This window comes from Dasypus novemcinctus, chromosome 17 (assembly GCF_030445035.2).
Source record: "Dasypus novemcinctus isolate mDasNov1 chromosome 17, mDasNov1.1.hap2, whole genome shotgun sequence".
NCBI classification, from domain to species: domain Eukaryota; kingdom Metazoa; phylum Chordata; class Mammalia; order Cingulata; family Dasypodidae; genus Dasypus; species Dasypus novemcinctus.
In genome coordinates, this window is record NC_080689.1 from 95,431,689 (window position 1) to 95,456,229 (window position 24,541).

A 24,541-nucleotide genomic window follows, 5' to 3' on the forward strand; every position below is an offset into this window, starting at 1 on the left:
GCGGGGGGAGGAGATGAGGGGAGAGAAGAAACATACCACCTGAGGAGCAACTGAGATAATGCTGCTAACTGAGATAATAGATGAAATTGCACTGTCGACTCTGAAATATCGCATAAAATGCAGCGTCATTCTTAACAGTGCTGATAACACTGGCCAAGCAGCAAGAGGGATCGCCGCTGACGACTCTGTGCTCAGCCTGCCTGATGGCCACCAAGCACCTTAAGTCCAGAAGGACGAAGGACATTCGGAACCAGGGCTCCAAACTCACCAAGGAATCATCTGCCTGACAGGCTACTTAACATGGATTCAGTTCTACCCTAGAGACACTTTGTCGGTTTTATTTTACCTTAATATACATTTGTACAGACAATAATAAAAAAGCTATTACACAACAATTCAGTGAGTTTTACCTAGTTTCAAGAATAATGCATGCAGTTACAAATGAGAGGTAGAAATACTGTATTAAAGATCTAAAAATACAAATATCATATAAATAAAAGTTCAAATTAACTGCTTGAATTTCATACAGATAAATCAGGTAAAAATTACATCACTTTGACAATGTAAAGGAAAAAACTGGTTTGTCTTTGTTGGTTTTCATCAGAACACTAAAATTAGATGAACGCCAAAGAGCGCATGTGCAATTTGTCAGAGTTCACATTAAGTCATCTAAGGAATCAAATAAAAGGATTAAAAGTGGAGGATGGTTTATTCAAGTATTCAAGCAGGTAAGTAAAAGAAACAAAGTAGTATACAATGTTGGAATCACTTCTGGAGGGATGTTAAGTGCCTGCATTCTCCATGACTAGCTATTTGGTGAACTGTCAGGACTGACATGAAAACACTTCAGGCTGGAGAGAGCTGCCCATTTTCCTAAGAGAAAACCAACTTCATTTAAAAATAAACCTCATTTTTCACTAACTTTATAGAGAAAGGCCACATCACTAATAAGCATTTAGATCACCAACTCTGTTTTGGCCCTATATGAATTCTTGAGAGGGTCTCTCAATTTATGATATTTGTTCTAATACTGCCCAAATAAACCTAGCCTTTAAGAAACCTAGAGGTCATAGGCATCAATGCACATTCTGCATGCACATTTTAAAATGTAACCAAAAGCAAACATTAGCAACTCAAAATATTACTGACAAAATCTGTAGTTGTAGATGAAGAAGTTAAAAAATATATATATGCAAAGGTTCACATGAATACAAGTTTTTACCATTTAAAAGTTCACTAGAGAGTACATCTGAATTCTGGAAAGGGAATTATATATATATCAAGTAAAATATTTTAAACAAGTCCATTGTGCATCATTTAGTTTTAAATTGCAAAATCCAATACACAGTTGTTTTAATAAATTAGTGCAATATGAAATATTTTAGAAGATTAATGCATCCACATTAGGTCAAACTGAAGATTTCAAAATTTCTTCCATGAGCCATCTTTCGCCTCTTCTTAAGCTATTTCTTGGTGAGCTGTTTTAGGAGGCACACTCTGATTTAGACAAAATGACCCCAGATATTAAACTGCCTGGGTGAGATGTGGATTTTCACTGTCATCCCTTAGGAATTGTCTAGGAGTCTAGGAGAAAGGCAAACTCATTCCCAACATTCCCATCTGTGTGGAATTTCACACAACACTCTGGTGAGCTGAGGGAAGAGCCACTCACTTTGCTTCACTCTTATTCTTAAGAATAACAGTACTGATCATTCTAGTTTTTAAAGTATATTTATTTACCACGTTCAAACTGAGAGCCAAGTGGAATACTCTTGCTTCTGTATCCACAAAGAAAAAGGGAATGGACAACTTCTCCGATAAGGCAGATTTCCTACAAATATGTAGTTTTGGGATTGTTTTTCCTTTTTGAAATCACCGCTGTTCTTTGGTAGTCACCAGTGAAGAAACTATAGTTTCCTGGGGATGGCAAGAGAACCCATGCTGTAATCCCAAATGTATCATCTCACATTCTTACTGACTAGGCAATGGGACAAACCACTGTTCACATGGTCCCAGGGCTGTAGCAGAGTGCCGACAATCTTCTTTCAATACTAGATTTATATTTATGTATATTTTCAATATCTGCAGGGTCCGGTAGAATTTTAGTTAGGCCTTCCAAAAGAAGGGTTGCCTTATGATAGCAATATACAATATCTTCAGTCTGCTGAAACATCTCATCCAGGGCAGCAGACTGAACCATTTCTACGGCACAGTTATAGATGAGTTTTCTCTGCAGTTACACTGTTGATTTCATCAATAAATCTCTGTCAGAGAAGAAGCGATTCAGCTTTTCTGTAAGTTTCTTGCACACGGAGATGCAGAATTTATATCGTTCATTCAGATTTTTGACAACTTGTTTCACCGCCGTGGATGGGCTCAGTTTCCCGGACCTGATCTGGGCCTTGGAGAGATGCAGAGAAGCTGCGAGCAGCTGTGCTGCTTTCGTGTATAACACCAGCTGTTCTACCCGCCCCCAGTCTTTGCTCAGCTGGCTGACCTGGTCCACAACGGCGCTCTCCTGGATCTGGTACAATGAGACGGCAGATGTGCACAGCTCTGGGTTCCCGGCCCGCACGGCCGTGAGGTCCAGCGCACACTCCGTGAACATCAGCATTGCGTTCAGGTGGCGGAGGGTGTCTGTGTGTTCTCGCTCCATCAGGGTCTCCTCAGGCAGGTCAGGGGCTTCAGAGGTGATGAACCCCTCTAAGCTGGGGGGTGAAGCACCGTAAGGCATGTATCTCAGGCTGGGGGCTGCCTCTGCTCCCGGAGGGGACGAGCCCGAGCACAGCCCGGGCGGTGAGCCCACACACCCGCGGCCGCTGGCAGAGCAGAGGGAGCCTCCAGGGCTGCTGGATCCCACTGAAGTTGTTCTCGTTCTAAGGACCACGTGGGTACAAGCGGGGGCCGTGGCACTGTGTGGAGGGGACCCTACCGTGAGCGGGGCAGCCCGAGAACTTGTTCCAACAGGAGGTGCCAGCACCGCACCACAGGCTCCTGCAGGAGCTATGTCCATTGGTCGTTCTGTATTTAAACTGTCTGTGCTACCCTGATGTAGCTGACCACCTAAGGATGCCTTTACTTGTGGATCTGATAATTTCCCAGATCTGCCGAAGGCGGCCTTGCCGTGCTGCTCGGGTGGCTGCCTCTCGCTGCCTTGCGCTAGGGGACAATGGCAGCATTCCCGCGGGTCACTGCCGTCCTCAGGCAGCCCTTCAGCTGGCCCCTGACAGGGAACCAAGGCCAGCAGGTTGGAAGACACTTGCGTTTTAGGGATTTTGAAAGGAGCTGTGGCCTTAGTTGGAGAGCCAATGATTGTTGGCAGAGGAGTTTTAAAGAACCAGTCAGAACTCCAGGAGAGGATCCCATGTGTTTGGTGGGAGAGTTCCCTGGCTGCCCAGCCCACTGGGCTGAGGGGAGTAGCTATACCCAGCCCCCACCTGGGAGGGGCACACGGGGTCAGAGTGCTGCTTTCTGAGCTTCTGCTTGTTCTGGTAGATGTCGGTGAGGGTAGGGGCGCTCTGCAGTCTAGCACCCAATAAGAGAGACTGTGGCGAGTGAGCCTGTGGCACTGGAGAACCTGAGGAGTTCCCGCTCCTGGATTCATGGCCCTGAGGACGCCCACAGCAGCACTGCGCAAACTGCTCAGGAACCGCACCCACCAAAGCAGAAGGAGAGTAAGGCCCGGAAGACCTGTAGAGAGTCTTCGTCCAGCAGTTCGTGCTGTGTCTGCTGGAGCTGGGGAGCAGGGTCCCAGTCGGAGGAAACCCATAGGGCTGGTGTTAGACCTTCGTACCACTGCAGATCTTGGGGAACCACGGAGATTTGTGCCAGAGCTGGCAGTAGATGTAAGGTTCTGCTCTATGCGTTGATAGTTCCTTATCTGAGTAGGAACTGGAATGGGTGCTGTCTCACTGTGAGGTGACATAGTAGGCTGGCATTGCCCTCCACACACCAAGAATTCATTTGAAGCACGTCTGCCAGCAGTTCCCATTGGCATATTATATGAGTGGTCTGAGAGACGTTGAGTGGAACCAAAACAAAGTCATCCGTGTCACAGGAAGAGTTCTTGCTACTAGTACGGGCAGAATCTTTGGACACTTGTAGGTAGTTGGGCGGGCCCAACGGTGGGGAAGATACGTTTTCTTCCTGAATATGCTGCGTCTCTGGAAAGGATGGTGGAGAGGCAAGTCGACAAGTTGGGGAGCTACCACAGGAGCTTCCAGAGACAGAACCAGCATACATGGGGACTGGAACTGGGCAAGATTTTTTTACCGGAACTTGCTCAAGAAAAGGATGGCTAAAAAATGCTTCAAAGTCCATTCTATCTTTCTGGTTTCTCTCAAGCAAACCCAAAAGGAGATTAGCCAAGTAAGGTGATGTTTCTCTAGGAATACTAGGCATTAAGCTCCTGTTTTTTTCGTAAAACATCCTTAGGTCTTGAGGACTATTAGCCTGAAAAGGTGGTTTTCCAACTAGGCATTGATATATCACTGCTCCTATGCTCCACAAGTCTGCCTTAGCATCATAATGTTGAGACATTATAACTTCAGGAGCCATATACATTGCGGATCCACACAACGTTGCAGCCATGATATTACTATGTAGGTAACGAGCAAAACCAAAATCCGCTATTTTGATGCGAATACCACTGACAGTGGACTTCCTGCGATTGGCGTAAGACAACAAGATGTTCTGTGGTTTCAGGCCCCTGTGGATTATCCCTTGGCTGTGCAGGGCTCTCATGGCAGCTGCAATCTGATGCAGAAACACTCTGATGGTATCTTCACTGAGAGTCCCCTTAGCTGGCAAATGATCTGCCAGGTCTCCACCACTGCAATACTCCATCACCAGAAAGACAGAGCTGGGTAATTCCTGAACATCACAGAATGCTACAATATTTTCATGCTGAAGTTCCTTTAAGATTTTAATTTCCTTTCCAAGCAGAGGTCCCTCTTGCTGTACTCCAAGTCGCCCACCACCTCCCTGGCGGGGCACGCGGCGGGCGGGCGGGGAGGGGGCCGGGATCAGCACCGGGGGCCCGCGGGGCCCGAGCGCGCTCGCGGGCGGCTGGCCTGGGGCAGCCGCGGCCCCGGGCCCGGGCGCACGCTCCTGCCTGAGAGGCCGGGGCGGAAGCGGGGAGGCCGCCGCGCGGGGCCGGGGTCAGCGAGGCCTCGCCGGGTCCCGGCCGCTCCTCACGGTCCGGCCCGCCGCCGCCGCGGGCTGCCTGGCGAAGCGGCCTCGGCGCTGTGGGGCAGGGGCGCCGCCGCCGTCACTGTGCGCCCCGGGAGCCACGCGCGGGCCCGGGAGAGGGGTGGGCCCCGGGCCTCCCCATCCCCAGCTCGGCGGTCCTCTGCGCCCGGGGCGCTGGTGAAGAAGCGGCCACCGCCCTCGGACCGGCCCAGCCGTGCCCCGGTGCCTCCCGCCTCGCGAGGCCCACGCTCCCGCGCGACTCTCTTATATGTTTTGATATGTTATGTTTTCATTTTCATTGTTTCAAGGTAGGTACTGATTTCTTATTCAATTTCCTTCTTGACCCACTGACTGTGTAAGAGTGTGCTGTTTAAATTCCATATCTTTGTGCCTTTTCTGGTTCCCTGTCCCTTATTAATTCCCAGCTTCATTCTGTTGTGGTCAGAGAAAAGATGTTGCAAATTTCAATCTTTCCAAATTTGTTGAGTCTTGTTCTGTTACCAAGCATGTAGTCTTCTCTGGAGAATGATCCATGTATACTCGAGAAGAATCTTCACCAGGAATAGAATCTATTTCAAGATACCAATTTCTTTGCTCATTCACATGGAGCAAGTCTTCATCTATTTAAGTTTTATTATAAGTTGCAGAAGTGCAATCTGATCTTCAGGTCCACTTCTTACTCTAATTCTCCTTCCATATCCACACCATCTGCAGTTAATTCACCTCAACGTCTCTCATGAGAGTTGGAATCAACTTCCAAAGTCCTGTCAGTTTTGAAATTTTCAACTCCTCCCACAAATTATAAATATAATTTATGTCATGTATCATGGTGAATCATTTTCAGAAATTTTTCCATTTACTTTGCTGAGATCCAGAAAAGAAAACACTGTCTATGGCAGCTATGTCTTATAAAATGTAATTTTAAATAATAAGGCCTGAGATTCAAATTGACTCCACAATTCATGAACTGCAAAATGGATGTTGTGCTATCAGGCATGAAAATGATATGAATTTCACTGTACAACACCATCAGAGTTTCTGGGTGACCAAGTGCATTGTCAATGTGCAGTAACATTTTGAAAGGAATCTTTTGTTCTGAGCAGTAGTTCTCAACAGTGGGTTTAAATTATTCAGCTTACCGTGTTGTAAACAGATGGGCTGTTGTTCAGAATTTCTTGTTCAATTTTTAGAACATAGAGTAGATTTTGCATATTTTTTAACAGTCCAGGGATTTTCCCAATGGTAAATGAGCATAAGCTTCAATTTAAAATCACCAGCTGCATTAGTTCCTTACGAGAGTGTCAACTGTCCTATCAAGTGAGGAAAATAGACAAAGAAGGAAGGCACAGTTGAAGAGAAACTGACTTTTATTTTTAAATTTCCACTTCCAGTTTTCAAAATCTTACTTTCAATCCTTTGACAAGAATTTCTCCTTTCCTGTAAAATGATGTCCATTATATAAATACTAGTAATGTATTGGTTTGAGATACGACCTAAGATCCCCAAAAATATATTAATTTATCTAAATTATAGGAGTCATTGTCAGACAACATCAATATTTTTTTTCTCATAACCCTTTCCCAATAAAGCAGAGATTTAGTACTCCTTTAGGAGAAATACTAGCTGAGAAAATTGTTGCTTATAAATGGGCTAACCATATATTGTTTCTCATGGAATTATAGAGTCATATTTCTCAGACTTTTTCAATAGTGTGTTTTATATGCTTAGTATTCCATATGATCTGGAAATCCACTGCTTGGTCTATACTCAGAAGATTTGAAACAAGGACAAAAAGAGATAGATCCCCACAATGTTCACAGAGACACTTACCACTATTGCCAAAAGAGGGAAGCAACCCCGTCCCTCAACAGACAAATGGATAAACACAATGTAATATATATGTACAATGGGATATTTCTCAACTGTAAGGAGGAATGCACTATAAACGCACGGGATAACATGGATGAATCTTGAAGACCTTATATTGAGTGAAGTAAGCCAGGTACTGAAGGACAATCATCAAATGACCTCACCGATAAGACTTAAGCAAATTGGGGCGATCATTCAGCTAGAGTCTGGAAGATAGGTTATCAGGAGTCAGAAAGGGAGTAGAGTGTGGTGAGCTGATGCTCAATATGGGCAAAACCAATGATAAGGTGGACGGGTGTGGTTTGGCAGTACAGGGGGGTGATGGTGGTTTAGAGATGTGAGTTTGGTCAGTGGTGCTTGAAGAGGACGATCAGTGTAGGGTGCTGGGTTAGACTATCCATGGAATCGGGAAGAATGCTGTAGGAAAGAACAAGTGAACTCTGGGGATTTCTAGGTCTGTGGTTGAAACTACAATGGTGGGAAATTTTTTTTCAGCAAAGATGGCAGGGGAGGGTCCCTGATGCAGGGAGTTGGCAGTGGGGGAATAATGGGACATATCCAAGGGTGTACATGGTACATGCAGCTGTGGAACATGAATGTATTCATCTTATCAAAGGTGTTTCTAGTTGTATGGAGACACACACAATAAACAAAAAAGATATTGAACTCCCATTCTGGGGATCCTGCTACATACTCACATAGAGGGGAAAAAAATCTCTCAAGTACATAAGCAGTGCCTAATAAAAGCAAGCGAATCAGTGTATCAAGCCCTCAATATTAATGTACGCATGTGTGGACCTTCTTCAAAAGTGAAACTTAGTGTTTGACAGAGATTCTGAGGAGATGGAGAGGAAAGATTAGGTGTAACACAGGACATTTGGGGACATTGGAAATTGTTCTGCATGGTATCGCAATGATGGATGCAAACTATTATACATTTTGTCAAACCTATAAAATTGTGCAGTGCAAAGTAAACTGAAATGTAAATTGTAGACCATGCTTAGTAGCAACTTTTCAAAATATGTTCATCAATTGTAACATGTGTGCCACACTAATGAAAGATGAAGTTAACAGGGGAAATAAGGGTGGGAAACAGGGTAGAATTTATGAGAATACACTATATTTGTGATGTAATATATATGTAATCTCAAGATCCTTTAAAAATAAAGTAAAAATGACATAGTAAATATTTATTTACACAACTGATTTTATGTTTCCACCAACTAGAATGAAAGCAGTTATTTTGTGCCTTAGACGTAGTACATATTAAATAATTATATCTCGAATGACATCAATTCTGAGCTATCTATATTGTCAATATCTACATTGTTAGTGTAAGGAGTTAGGAGCTTTTATACAGGTAAGAGTGCTCAGTGTATTTGGCTGTTTCATTACCTCAAGTATTAGATGATGGTAAATAAATAATATTAGAATGACTGGAATTTTGCCAGTTTTATATTCTGATGATGATGTGTGTTAATTAAGTGTTAATTAAGAATTTTCATCCTTCAATCATGAAATTGGAAACAGGTATCTATGGGATGAATTTAAAGAGGAAGCTGAAAATAGATGGATATTGTCCTGGGGAAAGCTGCCACATGTATCTAGAATTATGTGGTTAAATAATAAGAGAATTGCCAATCTAAGAATGAACACTATTGAAAAAATAGGAGGAAAAGAAAAGAACACTAAAGAAAGAAGTAGGGAAGGAAAGCACCCTCAGTAACACTGAAACTTCCTTAGGCTGGAAAAGGGGGTGTGTGCAAGGAAAGAGTGATCTAGGGAGACCACCTTCTAGGCAGAGGCTTTGAATAGGAAAGGCCCATTTTGGAAGGTCCTAAGTTGGAGGGTAATTGCAATGAAAGGAGGAAAACTTAGAGAATAAGGCATTAAAATTTAAATCCCACAGTCAAAGAGAGACAGAGAAGAGAAAATCATCTGTCAATGTGTAAAACTCACTGCAGTCTTCCTCAAAGGGTAGAGACAGGTTATTGGTTCAGACAAGATCCATCCACCTGAAAGATGCAGTGTCCTCTTATACAAAATACCTTGCCATGTCTATGAGAACTCTACAACACTTTTCATACATAATCTCACCAAAAGAAATCCAGAAAAGACCAAGTGCTTAACATTCCCCTGGGTCTGAAAACCTCTAAGGAATGAGTTATGAGGCACAGCATCTTGGGCAGATAGAGGAAGTGTTCATGTTCAGAGCTGCGGAGGGAGGAAGCAGCTGATGGAGCAAGGAATCACCTACAGGCAGCCAGGGGATGGGGTTTGTGCTGGAGGCTGAAGCACTGTAGGAGAAAGGCTGTAAAAATGCTGACAGTAATAATCTCCTGCATCTTCCGCCTGCACCTTGGTGATAGCGAGAGTGAAATCTGTTCCAGTACCATTGCCACAGAATTGAACGGGGACCCCAGATGCCCAGGCGGATGTGTAATAGATGAGCAATTTAGGAGCCTGTTTTGGTTTCTGCTGGTACAAGTCAATGCTTCTGCTAATACTCTGTCTGGACTTGCAGCTGATAGTGATTGAGGATCCTGAAGATACCTCCGTGGAGGCTGGAGACTAGATCATCACATGTCATCACTGGCTTCCACATCAGAATGGACAAGGACCACACATTCCTACCACTTTATCATAGGAATATTAAATGCATCACTTAAAATGTGCTTTCTATTTGTTTCTAAGTAAATACCAGCACATAATAAGGCCATCTTGGAAACAGACATTATGTCCACTAAAATTATTTCTCAATTCTTCAAAGATATTATTCTGAACCCAGAAAATTGAAATCGTATCACAAGGCTGAAATCAAGGTTTCTGTAAGGCCATACCTCTGGAGGTTCTGCAGGAGCATATATCCCATGCCTCTACTAGACCGTGGTGCCGATAGAATTCCTTGTTTGGAAGCTAAATTATTTCTCAAGTCCAGCAATTTCAAATGTCTCTCTGCTCTGCCTTCACATTGCCATTTCCTATTTATCTGTCAGTTATCCTTCCTCCCTAATATAGGATACATGTGGTTGTATTTATACCCCATTCTTAAAACCCAGAATAATCTCTCTATCTTGAATTAAATTAACTACAAGTATGTCTCATAAAAGGTAGCAAGCATAGGTACTAGGGTTTAAGACCAAGTATTTTCAGGCTATTATCCAGTCTATAGTGTGTACACTTCAACCCCACTGACACCTATTTATCCCACAAGCAAAATACATTCCCTCATCATAACATGCCCAAACATCAACTCAATTCTTAAACATTATTTAAATATTATCTGCTCAAAAGTCCCAAGAAATATTCTAAATTGTCTAAATCTGGTATGTATGAAATTGTTGGTAGGATCTATTCTGGGGCAAAACTAATTTCTCTCTATGGACAAATAACTAGAAAACAAGTTTACTAATTCCAAAATTACCATTTGGGGGCACGCATAGTACAAAAGTTTTTTTTTTTTTTTTTTATTTATTTTTTTTTTTATTATTGACTTTGTAATAATATTACATTAAAAATATATATGTGAGGTCCCATTCATCCCCACCCCCCCTCCCTCTCCCCCCCCAACAACACTCGTTCCCATCATCATGACATATCCATCGGATTTGGTAAGTACATCTTTGGGCACCTCTGCACCTCATAGACAATGGTCCACATCATGGTCCATACTCGCCTCCATTCCATCCAGTGGACCCTGTGAGGATTTACAATGTCCGGTGATTACCTCTGAGGCACCATCCAGGGCAGCTCCATGACCCAAAGACGCCTCCACCTCTCATCTCTTCCTGCCTTTCCCCACACCCATCTTCCACTATGTCCACTTTTCCCAATCCAATGCCACCTCTTCTTTGTGGACATTGGATTGGTAGTGTCCATTGCACCTCTATGTCAAGAGGAGGCTCAGATTCCACATGGATGCTGGATGCAATCCTCCCATTTTCGGTTGTAATCACTTTAGGCTCCATGGTGTGGTGATTGTCCTTCTTCAACTCCATCTTAGCTGAGTGTGATAAGTCCAATAAATCAGATTGTAGGTGCTGGAGTCTGTTGAGGCTCAGGACCTGGTTGTCACATTGTCGGTCCAGAGATTCAAATCCCCTAAATCTATCTTAAACCCCAACGTTAACTGCACCTCTATCACATTAGCATGAAAGCCTTATGAAGGGAGATCCCATCTGAGTCCAGATTCATCACACATAAACACCGTTTCCAAAGAGGGGCCATCTGCCCTGTTAGTCAACCCCATCGGCCATGACCATAACTCTCATGGGTCTCTTTAGCCTTCATAGGAGCCAATATCTGGGGGTTGTATCTGCTTTATCTGTCTCTCTGACTCTGCTCAGTTGTGCATGAGGGCAATCCTTCTGCCAGCCTCCAGACTCTTTTTTAGAAACTCGTAGCCATATAAACTCATTTCTCCTTTCCATTTCCCCCTTACTTTAGGTCAAACAGCATTTTAAAGACATGTTATTTTATGTAGACATGGATATTCTGCTGATCCGCATTGAATCTTCCATATAAGGTCCTTTTCCAGTTGCATCATCAGTTGGTATTTGATAGTGGTCCCTCGTTGCCAGGGAGGCTCATCCCCGGGTGTCATGTCCCACGCTGGAGGGAAGGCATTGCATTTACATGCTGAGTTTGGCTTCGAGACTGGCCACATTTGAGTAACATGAAGGCTGACAGGAGGAAATTCCCAGGCACAATGTTGCTCTATGCCTTGTTCTTATTTTAGGTTTATCAGCTCACAAACATAGTCATTAGCATCAGGGGCTCACTGTTGAACCCTCATTTCCTCCCGGTCCCCTCCGCTGTACCTGGGAGACTGTCGCTGTTCCCCTGGGGACCACGACAGAGCACCACTGGCCAGAAACCCAGTACTCCCCCTGCTGTGGTTTTTAATTGTTGCCGCTATGAGTATATCCAATCATTGCCATGCACCCTGGACATATGTTCTGTACAGCTCCCTGTCAGCCATATATCACTTGTCATTGGTATCCCATACCAGTATCTCTCCATTGCCATTGTTGAAACACTCTGTGATCCAGAACTCCCCGAAATTTGAGGCCCAATATAATGTCGTGGTCCCTTACTAGGGAATGGCATATAGCGATGGGTTTAACGGATAGATAAAGAACTTGGATAAAGTTAGATATAGAACTTAAGGAATGTTGACTTGAAAAAATTCCACATCTTATCCTTTCCCCCCCCCCCCCCAATTATTCAGCATTTCTTCATAGGAGTCCTAGACCACAGCAATGCATATATATAATATACAGCATTCCCATACATCCACCATATAACCTTTTTCCTTCCACATCGATACTCTTACACCCTATTCATATCATATTTACTTAAGGTGATGTACAGAGTCTGAGATATTAGATTTCTAACAAGGTGACATCTGTGCTTACATTATGGTGGATACTTTAGGATACACAATTCTTTACATTTTTAGTTATCCTATGTTTTACAATATGGTTTACATTATCAGTCTGTCATCTCCTATATGTTATGGTGTAATATTACATGTTTTATATCCGTCCTTGTGTACTCTCAAGAAACTCCTCTCTTTCCCCCCATTTACTTTGGTTCCACACATTTAACGTCCATTTTCCCTTCCACCTTGGTGCCCACAGTGACAGCCAAGCTCCGTTTCCTGAGGAGCCACTTCCAGAGATAGATGGAATAGTGTTCAGGGCCTAATTTGCTCAACTGCCCCAACGCCCCGGGAGCCACCCTTTCTCTCGAGGGATAGAGTTCCCTCTATTTGGTGGCATTATTCCTCCCCAGGATGTGGGTCCACCCCCACTCTCACTACTTGGGATTCTACCCCTTGGTGTCACCCACTCTGGCAGAGTGAGCATTTAGACATTCTCCAGGAGCTCGTCTTGCATCAGACCCTCCTCTCCGCGCATTCTAAACAGGTAACCCTCTTTATTACATTTTGTTATGATTTCTCGGCATTTTACTCTCCACCACCTCCAGTCCCTCTCCTATGTTGGTATGCTACCCCTCCCTCCCCCCATTTTGGGCAACGTTACCCAACCGTCCCACCCCAGCCACCCTCAAACCCGTAAAGCCCCAACCATAGGCAACCCCTTGCCCCCATTTTATCTCTTCTTTGTGTTCATACTTACCACCATCTCATCTTAAATTCTACCCCTGCAGACAACGTTTCATATCCTTCCTCCATTCTCTGATTTCCTGTAAGCCTATCGTTCAGTCTCTTGCTATCTAGGGCAGCTTGTTTATTTCATATCATTGAGGTCATGTAGTATTTGTCCTTCAATGTCTGGGTTGCTTCACTCAACATAAGGTTCTCAAGATTCATCCATGTTATCACATGTGATTGTAGTGTGTTTGTTCTTACAGCCGAGTAGTATTCCATTGTGTGTATATACCACATTTTATTGATCCACTCATCTGTTGATGGGCATTTGGGTTGATTCCAACTTTTGGCGATAGTGAACAATGCTGCTATGAACATTGGTGTACATATATCGGTTTGTGTCCTTGTTTTCATTTCTGCTGGGTATATACCCAACAGTGGTATTGCTGGGTCATATGGCAAATCTATGGCTAGATTTTTGAGAAACCTCCATACTGTCCTCCAGAATGGTTGGATCCTTCTGCATTCCCACCAGCAGTGGATGAGTGTTCCCCTTCCTTCACATCCTCTCCAGCATTTGTATTCTTCTGTTTTTTTCATAGCTGCCAATCTTATGGGTGTAAGATGGTATCTCATTGTAGTTTTGATTTGCATTTCCCTGATAGCTAGAGATTTAGAACATTTTTTCATGTGCTTTCTTGCCATTTGTATTTCTTCTTCGGAGAAGTGTCTGTTTAAGTCTTTTTCCCATTTTTTAAATGGGTTGTTTATCTTTTTATTTTCGAGATACAGAAGTTCTTTATATATGCAAGTTATAAGTTTCTTATCAGATATATGATTGCCAAATATTTTCTCCCACTGTGTGGGTTCCCTTTTTACTTTCTTGACAAACTCCTTTGAGGTGCAGAAGGCTTTAATTTTGAGGAAGTCCCATTTATCTATTAGTTCTTTTGCTGCTTGTGCTTTTGGTGAGATGTTCATAAATCCATTTCCTATTACAAGGTCCTGTAGATGTTTCCCTACACTGCTTTCTAAGGTTTTTATGGTCTTGGCTCTTATATTTAGGTCTTTGATCCATCTTGAGTTGATCTTTGTATAAGGTGTGAGATGGCAATCCTCTTTCATTCTTCTACATATGGCTATCCAGTTCTCCAGACACCATTTGTTGAATAGGCCACTCTCTCCCAGTTGAGAGGGTTTAGTGGCTTTATCAAATATTATGTGACTGTATATGTGAGGTTCTATATCAGAGCTTTCAATTCGATTCCATTGGTCTATGTGTCTCTCCTTATGCCAATACCATGCTGTTTTCACCACCGTAGCTTTGTAGTATGTTTTGAAGTCAGGTAGTGTGATTCCTCCTATTTCGTTTTTCTTTTTTATGTCTTTTGCTATTCGGGGTCTCTTTCCTTTCCAAATAAATTTCATAGTTAGTTTTTCTAGTTCCTTAAAGAAGGCTGTGTTGATTTTTATTGGGATTGCATTGAATGTGTAGATCAGTTTTGGTAGGATAGACATCTTAATAATGTTCAGTCTTCCTATCCATGAACAAGGAATAGTCTTCCATTTATTTAGGTCTTCTTTGATTTCCTTGAACAATCTTGTATAGTTCTCGTTGTATAAGTTCTTTACCTCTTTAGTTAAATTTATTCCTAAGTATTTGATTTTTTTATTTACTATTGTGAATGGTATTTGTTTCTTGATTTCCTCCTGATCTTGCTCATTATTGGTGTACAGAAATGCTACTGATTTTTGCGCATTGATCTTATAACCTGCGACTTTACTAAACTCATTTATGAGTTCTAGAATCTTCGTTGTAGATCTCTCAGGGTTTTCTATGTATAGGATCATGTCATCTGCAAATAATGAAATTTTGACTTCTTCCTTTCCAATTTGAATGCCTTTTATTTCTGGTTCTTGCCTCAGTGCTCGAGCAAGTACTTCTAAGACAATGTTAAATAGGAGCGGAGACAGTGGGCATCCTTGTCTTGTTCCTGAGTTTAGAGGGAAGGAGTCTAGGATTTCTCCATTGTAGACAATATTGGCTTTAGGTTTTTCATATATACTCTTTATCATGTTCAAAAAATTCCCTTGTATTCCAATCTTTTGGAGTGTTTTTATTAAGAAAGGGTGCTGTATTTTGTCAAATGCTTTTTCTGCATCAATAGATATAATCATGTGATTTTTTTCCTTCAATCTGTTTATATGGTGTATTACGTTGATTGATTTTCTTATGTTGAACCATCCTTGCATACCTGGGATGAATCCCACTTGGTCGTGGTGTATAATACGTTTAATGTGTTGTTGAATACGATTAGCAAGTATTTTGTTAAGTATTTTTGCGTCTAGGTTCATTAGAGAAATTGGTCTGTAATTTTCCTTTCTTGTGATGTCTTTGTTTGGCTTTGGTACTAGGGTAATGTTGGCATCATAGAAGGAGTTGGGTAATGTTCTTTCCGTTTCGATGTTTTGGAATAGTTTCAGCAGGATTGGTGTCAGTTCTTTCCGGAATGTTTTGTAGAATTCACCTGTGAAGCCATCTGGCCCTGGGCTCTTCTTAGTTGGGAGATTTTTGATAACTGATTCTATCTCTGTGCTTGTGATTGGTTTGTTAAGATCATCAATTTCTTCTTTCGTCAATATGGGCTGCTTATGTGTTTCTAGGAATTTGTCCATTTCCTCTAGATTGTCATTTTTGTTGGAATATAGTTTTTCAAAGTATCCTCTTATGATAGTCTTTATTTCTGTGGGGTCAGTGGTGATATTGCCTTCCTCATTTCTTATTTTGTGTATTTGCATCTTCTCTCTTTTTTTCTTTGTTAGTGTCGCTAAAGGTTTGTCAATTTTGTTAATCTTCTCAAAAAACCAGCTCTTGGTCTTGTTTATCTGTTCAAGTGCTTTCTTATTTTCTATTTCATTTAGTTCTGCTCTTATCTTTGTTATTTCCTTCCTTCTTCTTCCTGTTGGGTTACTTTGTTGTTGTTTTTCTAATTCCTTCAAATGTGCAGTTAGTTCTTCAATTTTTGCTCTTTCTTCTTTTTTGATATATGAATTTATGGCTATAAACTTCCCTCTCAGTACTGCTTTTGCTGCATCCCATAAATTTTGGTATGTTGTGTTATCATTATCATTTGTTTCAAGGTAGTCATTGATTTCTTTTGAGATTTCCTCTTTGACCCACTGTTTTTCTAGGAGTGTGCTGTTTAATTTCCAAATCGTGGTGTGAAATCTGGGCTTCTGTCCCTTGCAAATCTCCAGCTTGACTCCACTGTGGTCAGAGATAATGTTTTGTATGATTTCAATCTTTCTGAATTCGTTCAGCCTTTCTTTGTGGCCTAGCATATGATCTATCTTGGAGAATGATCCATGTGCGCTTGAGAAAAATGTATAACCTGCTGTGTTTGGGTGTAGCGATCTATATATGTCTATTAGATCCAGCTCCTCTAATATACTATTCAGATGTTTTGTCTCTTTGGTGATTCTCTTTTGAGATGTTCTGTCCAGAGTTGATAGTGGTGTATTAAAATCCCCCACTATAATTGTAGATGTATCTATTCTTTCACTTAGTTTTTCCAGCGTTTGCCTGACGTATTTAGAGGCACCCTTGTTAGGGGCATAGATATTTATGATTGTTCTATCTTCTTGACAGATTTTCCCTTTCACTAAAATGTAGTATCCTTCTTTGTCTCTCACAATTGTTTCACATTTAAAGTCTATTTTGTCTGATATTAATATAGCTACTCCTGCCTTTTTTTGGTTATTGTTAGCTTGTATGATTGTTTTCCAGCCATTCACTTTCAGTCTCCATGCGTCTCTGGGTCTAAGATGTGTCTCTTGTAGACAGCATATGGATGGGTCATATTTCCTTATCCAATGTCCCAGTCTGAATCTTTTGATAGGTGAGTTTAATCCATTGACATTCAGTGTTATTACTATCAAGGAATTATTTGTGTTAGCCATATTTTGATTAGATTTGTGTTTGTCATATTTTGTTTGTATATATTTTTTTGTCTTTTTTGTTGTTGTTGTTGGTCTTATACTCTCCTCCAACTTTGCCTTTCCTGTTTTTTTCTTTCTTCCTGCAAAACTCCCTTTAGAATTTCTTGAAGGGGAGGTTTCTTGTTGGTATACTCTTTCAGTTTCTGTTTGTCTGTGAATATTTTGAACTCTCCCTCATGTTTGAATGCTAGTTTAGCTGGATAAAGTATTCTTGGTTGGAAGTTCTTTTCCTTTAGTACCTTGACTATATCATACCACTGTCTTCTTGCCTCCATGGTTTCAGAAGAGAAATCAGCACTTAATCTAATTGAGCTTCCCTTGTATGTGATGGTTTTCTTTTCTCTTGCTGCTTTTAGGATTTTCTCTTTGTCTTGAGCATTGGATAATTTGATAAGTATATGTCTTGGGGTGGGCCTGTTGGGGTTTATGACTTGTGGAGTGCGCTGTGCTTCTTGGATATGTACATCTGTCTCTTTCAGTAGATTTGGGAAGTTTTCAGCCATTATTTCCTGCAACACTCCTTCTGACCCCTTTCCCTTCTCTTCACCTTCTGGAATGCCTATAATACGTATGTTTGAACGTTTTGCATTGTCATTCAAGTCCCTAAATCCTGATTGGATTTTTTCTATCTTCTTATTGACCCCTTCTACTATCTGTTTGATTTCTGAGGTACTGTCTTCTACATCACTAATTCTCTGCTCTGTCTCTTCTAGTCTGCTGATATTTGCTGCAAGTGTATTTTTGATTTCTTGAACTGTGGTGTTCATTCCCATCATATCTGTTATGTTTTTGCGTATGTCTGCAATTTCCCCTCCAAGTGATGTCTTCATGTTGTTAACCTCTTTCATTACTGCATCAAATTTGTCGGTGATAAATGTTCTGAGTTCTTTCATTGCTTGTGCCAAGTTTTGCTCCCCTTCGTGATTATTGGTTTGTTGATTGGATTCAGCCATGTTTTCCTGATTATTGGTTTGGTTTGTAGATTTTTGTTGCTTTCTGGTCATCTCTTTATTTTGACGGATTTAATCAGTTCCTTAGCTTCTTTGTCTGCTTTTGGAGGTTAATTAGTTGTTATTTTTGCATAGTAGTTATATCTTCTCTTTGTCACTTTTTTCTTCTTATTCAAGTTACTTGTTGTTGGTTAGGTTCACTTTAGAAGAAAGTATTAGTGTTGGGGAAAGGCAATTGTGTCAGCAAGGGAAAAGTGTAGAGTAGTATTAGTAATGTATGTTAACAAAGCAAGAATATGAGATCTGGGAGGATGGAGGTTAGATTCATGTAGATTGTATAGAGTTATAGCTGTAGGTAGAGTACCTTTTATGGATTAGATGGCTGAATATAGGGAGAATATGGTATGAACTACAAAGCTATTGTTTTCATGAGAGAGGGAAAAAGAAAAGAAAGGTAATAGTTTCAAGAGTGGATAACAGACAGAAAACAGAACAAAGGTATTAGAAATTAAGAGTTAGACAGTTTGTGGATCAAAGAATGGGAAGTGGGGGGTGGAATATAGGAGATACAGTAGATGATAGTGGATATCAAGATGCAGGGGACGGGGGATAGTGTAGGTAGCCTAAATCAGTTCACACAGAAATGAGGCAGTGTAGGAAGGGATAACCCAGCAAATATGAGGAGTTCCCTGTAGCACCTATTGCGTACTTGAATTAAAATAAAATAAGTGGAAAATGAGGGACAAGAGGGAAAGAGAAAACCGAGGAGAAAAAAAAAACTAATTATAATAAAGGAAAAAAGAAAGACAAGAAGAAAGGAAGAAAGAAAAAGAGGATAGGCAAATGGTGGGGTACAGATAGGGGGAAGAGAGATATAGGTATACACGTGTCACAATTGCAACACTATCTAAAACAACCAGCAAAAAAAAAAAAACAAAAAAAAAACAAAAAAACAAAAAAACAAAAAAAAAACCCCTAAATAACTGTATTTAAAAAAAAAAAAAAAAGGGACTTTGGGGGACACGCTAGGAGAAAAGACTAGGGGATAATGCAATATTAGCAATCAGGACGTCAAAAAGAGTAAAAAGTAAGATAAAGTGAAAATCAAACCAAAACAATATGAACCAATAAAGATAAAATGCAAACGTTAAGGTCCAGGGCACTCAAGGACCCCAGGTAGACCCCAGGGCGTGATGGATTCAGGGGTGGAAAGTCTGAGACACTGAAGACTCAAGAGGTGTGAGTCTGGGGTGTGGACCCCCAGAGTCCAGGGGACCCAGACCTGGCAACCTCAAATCTGGTCCACAGAAAGCTGAGGAGCCCCGCAGTGCAACACAACCCTCCGGGATCCCCGTAGCTGGGTGCCAGCCCAGTGGGGGAAGCCCGATTCGTGAATTCTATTTTGAATATCTAATCCCTGAAATTCACCTAACTCCTCAGGGTATCAGCCTTGGGACAACTCCCTCCCTGTGCTCCCACGCAACTGCCACTTGAGGGCGCCTCTACACCCCGGCCAGTTCAATGACCCAGATCCCAAGCCCCGCCGGGTGGGGTGGGCTTCAGCTGGAAACGCCGAAAACAGACTCTAAGATCCGAAATCCCAAACTTCGCAAAATATTCCCCAATCAGCTTTCAGATGTGTCCTCCTCCCTCACTGCACCCTACAACAGTCTCTCAATTGTGTCCCCTTATTGTCCAAAATCCAATTCCGTTGCAGATCGGCAGCCGGACCTGTGGGGATGGAGCTCCAGGCGGAAGCTCTATCCCCCCTGTCCGACGGCTAACCCTTCCCCCGCTTCAGCACAATACACCGTCTGTCTCCCCAAATCAATCTGCAAAGGAGTCTTGTCCCAACAATCCCTCACCAGCCAGCCCAGTATCCGCGAATTTCTCAGCACTGCAAAACCTCCAGAGAAAGGAAAAAAAAAACAAAAACCCTGGCCGCCGTGGCTCCGGAGCCGCAGGAGCGCCTGCTACCGCGTCTCCGCCCACCCCCGGAGGGAACTTCCCACGCCCAGCTGGGACCTCCGTTTATATGTTATAGACGTATCCTCTCTGTTACCTTCCCACCGAATTGACGTCCAGACACCTTCCAACCAGCAAAAATCCCCGAAACAGCGCGGTCCCAAAGAGCCTTCAACGCTGCCCAACCGTCCCCTGCTGAGACACTACCAGGTAAGCTCACGCAGCCACCATCTTCCCAGCATCCCCAGTACAAAAGTTTTAGACATTCCAATTTCAAAAGAGAGAATGGAAGGAAGCAAGGAATTGCTACTCCTAAGCAATTTTGAAACCCTAAACTTCTGTTAGGTTTGATTATCCTGGAATCATTGCTGGCCTTTGTCTTAATTTGTGGTAGATTGAGTTATATACCTTTTCTTAGTCATTGTAAGTATATCTGTGGGTGTGGGCCCATTGTAGATAGGGACCTTGAATATGTTATTTTAGTTAAGATGTGGCCCATCTGAATGAATGCGGCCACCCCTCGGGCTGAAGTGTGGTTTGCTGGCCTGGAGGGGGGCGGCGGCGCGGTAGCCTATTCCAAACCGCTGCCCCCATAATAGGGTGGCTGGTCGGGCCCACCGCCACCCCTGAAGGAAGCTCGGCATGGGCGCAGAGTGCCCTCGGGTCTCCCCTTCTCGGCAGCCATGCTTCCGCGGCCGCCCCTCCTCCCGGATGGCACCACACGATGCCTTATGAGGCAACACCCTTCTTCTTCTTTCTCCCTGCGCAGGCGCAGGGTGGAAAATTCCAGTCTGCCCCCCCCTCCAACAGCAGCAACAGCCAGGCGTGGGCGGGAAACTCCAGTCTGCCCTCCACCCCAGCAACAGCAGCCACCAATCCCTAAACCCTGCCACTTCCCTCAGCAACAGCAGCCACCAATCACTAAACCCTGCCACTTCCCCCAGCAACAGCAGCCACCAATCACTAAACCCTGCCACTTCCCCCAGCAACAGCAACAGCCAATCCCTAACCACCACCCCTCCCCCGTCCAGTACCTCCCACTGACCTTTCTCCGACAACCAATCAGAACAGGGCGTGGCTTCCACCAATCAGCCTTCCCCAGCCCCTATAAAACTGTTGCCTCTCCCTCAATAAAGTTGGACTTGCGTGTTTACCTTGTCTCTGCGGTAGTTCTTCTGCTGTGCGCCCTCCAGTCCTGAGAGCCCCCGACAAGGGCCTGGCTTCCCTTGTCCCCAGTTCGTCGCCTGCTTCTCCGGGCGACCCCTTCATCGCCAGCTTCGCTGGGCGACCCCGTCAGCCGAACTGCGCAACCCCTGTGAGACTGACCCCTCGTCTGCTGCCGGACCGACCCCTCGTCCCAAGTGGGACCGACCCCTCGTCCCAAGCTGGACCGACCCCTCGTCTGCAGCCAGACCCTACCTCTACCGACCGAGCAAACCATCACAAATGAAGGGGAACATTAATTCAGATTACTGGAATCCTTTTTTACCATGAGAAATTCTGTTATAGAAATAGAAGCCAAAGGCAGAAGTCAGAAGATGGAAATCATCAAAACACAGAAATGAAAGTTAGAGGACACTGCAATGAAAGCAAGGCTGTGATAGAAACCAAGGAAACTCAAGGATCTCTAGTAGCCAACATCAAAATGTTATAAAATTTTTAGGAGTTGGGAATGCCTTGTTGATGCCTCTGTATTGGAAGTCTCCTAATATCCAAACTGTGAGACGTAAATGCCAATTGTGAAGCCATCCCATTTTATAGTATTTCTCATAGCAGCCTGAAAAATTAAAGCATCACCCTTTCTTTTTCTTCAATGGCTGTTTGAATCTATCAAAGTAATGATAATCTGGCTAAGAAATTAAAAATATAAATTTGATTTTGAAAGAATCATGGTTGTCCATCATTGTGTAGATGGTGAAAAATGAAGAAATGGTAGAGTATTCAAGACAAAGTAAGGTAAGAAATGGAGTCAACAATAAATTCAATTAGTAGCTAGAAGGAAGACTCATGGTGTTTGAAGATATATATTTGTATGTTTGTAATAATCCAAAGTAGACCTTACAAAACAATCAGTTCCTAATCCTGGTAACATATATATGTTACTTTACATGGCAAAATCTTTGCAGCTTTAAGTTAGGAACTTCAGATGAGAGTATTGCCTGGATCATAAAGCTGGACGCTAAATGCCATCACATGACAAAGTAAGATGGTATTAAGACAGTGCAAATAGGAATTAGAAGCTTAAGTACTGAAGCAATTCGGCCATAATCATCAAATAACAATTCCTTGCAGTAAAGCTCCTAATATATGTCTTATGTTCTATTCCTTTGGTGGGATCCTGACTGATTTTAGGACCAAGTGCGGGGTGCTACTATAACAAACACCAAAATATGTGCAAATGACTTTGGAAATTGATGATGAATAAAGGCTAGAAGAATTTTGAGGCATCTGAAAAAAGCCTAGATTTCCTTAAGTAGAATGTTGGTATAAATACAGACAATGAAGCTGCTTCTGCTGAGGGCTCAGAATGGAATGAGGAACTATCACCTTAAATGGGAAGGATGGCAATCCTTATATAGAGAGGCAGGAACTTAGCTGAGTTTTGTCCAACAGTCATAAGAAAACCTTATTTTGTAATAAAAAAACTTGTATTCTTAGCTGAGTATATTTACAAGCAAACTGTTGAAGGCATGTCCCAGATTATTCTCATTAGGTATGTAAATCAAGAGGAAAGGCAAATGGAAAGAAAATGGTTAAGTTAAAAAAAATAAACTGGGGATTAGGATTTGGGTAATTCTCTGCCTATCTAGATTGCAAAAGAAGCTACAATTAAGAAATTAGCTGTAAAGAAAGTGTGAACTAGATAAGCTCAAGGGCTACTTGACAACATTTGCAAGTGTGAGGGAAGCAGCAGACAGAGATGGGACTATCCCAGAAACATCTATGGAGGACCTTCTTTTCTAATGATACGATATGACATGCACAAAGGACTGCATGGTGTTTCCCCCCAATATCAGATATATTAAATTGTTAATAATATTTCATAGATTTTTCTAAGATCAAATAAATTGTTGCATGATTTACTGTAGTCACGATACAATCTGCCATGCATATATAGTGTATCACACAAATCATAGGTATTTAATGGGCATTTTCATTGACCTTAAAGAAGAATCCCTTTTGCTACCCATGTAGATTTCAACCATCTTTTCAATAAAATTTTAGATTTGATACTAGCTTGTCTTTGCATATAGACTTCCATTAAGCTTCCATGTAACTCTGTCAGGAACACACATATTCCAAATTCTAGCTTTTTTTATAATGCGTTGTAGCAAATTTCTCTTGAGACAAGCAGCGAGATGCCACGTAAAAGTTCCTCTTAAATGAACAGTCGACATTAAGTAAACAGTTATTTCAGTGTATGAAATTGTTTTCAGTTAATGCACATTTTTAAGAGAAAATATATAGAAATATATTTAATATATTGGGAGTAATTGGATATATTCCAAAGTTTCCACTTATTTTATCCTAATGTGTTTTTCACATCACAATGTACATCTAATAGAAACATTTTTAACCAAACATTTCAGACTTAGCTGGAAGTTCTGTTAGAGGTCTCTAGGATTTATGAAATTTCATACACTTTATCTATACTGCCTCCCCACATTATTGGTTTGTACTCTTTTAAACCACAAGATATTTTAGAATGTTACGTTTTCAAGAACATTGACAGCTGAGCTGAAAGGGTCAATAACAAGACAAAATTAAAGAAGGCTGTTGGAATTCCAAAATTCTACATACTGACGGAACTATGCAGATTCAAACTGGCATTGAAGAAAAAGAAAGACTGATCCCTTAGTTTGGCAGACTGCTATGAAATATGTTACAGAAAGGAACGACTTGAACAATGGGAATTTATGGGCTCACAGTTTTGAAGTTAGGAGACTTCCACTATGGACATGTCATAAAACCATTACTTTCTCCCCTTATCTGTAATATTTTGGTGCTGTCTACCAGAGAAACTTGAGTTTCCTTGGCTTCTATCACAGCCTTCCTTTCATGCCAATGTCTTTGCTTTTTCTTCTGGGTTCTGTTGACTTCCGTCTTCTGGCTCCTGCCTGTGCTTCTCTCTCTCTATGATTGAATTTCTCATGTTTATAAAAGAGAATCCTGTATTTTGGATTAAGGTCTTCTTTCATTCATTTGGGCTACATCTTAACTAAAATAACATATTCAAGAGTTCATACCTAACATGGGACACATCCACAAGATACTAACAATGATTAACTTATATGTATATGACAGTGGCCCTGCGAATTGCTGAAGGCTGGGAGAGGAAAGAGGAGTATCATATGGAGACATTAGATGGACTTGGAGTTGTCCTGAATGATATCTCAGGACAGATGTAGGACATTATATATCCTGCCATGACCCACTGAATGGACTTGGAGAG

The 24,541-nt window shown here is 42.0% G+C and overlaps 2 pseudogenes; both read right to left on the reverse strand.

The window, feature by feature from the left end:
• Positions 1-1,744: 1,744 nt before the first annotated feature.
• On the reverse strand, positions 1,745-3,710 carry LOC101412520 (serine/threonine-protein kinase ULK2 pseudogene; annotated as a pseudogene).
• A 1-nt stretch (position 3,711) lies between these two features.
• The window catches only part of LOC131273830 (serine/threonine-protein kinase ULK2 pseudogene), a 31,300-nt pseudogene continuing 10,470 nt past the window's right edge, over positions 3,712-24,541 (reverse strand).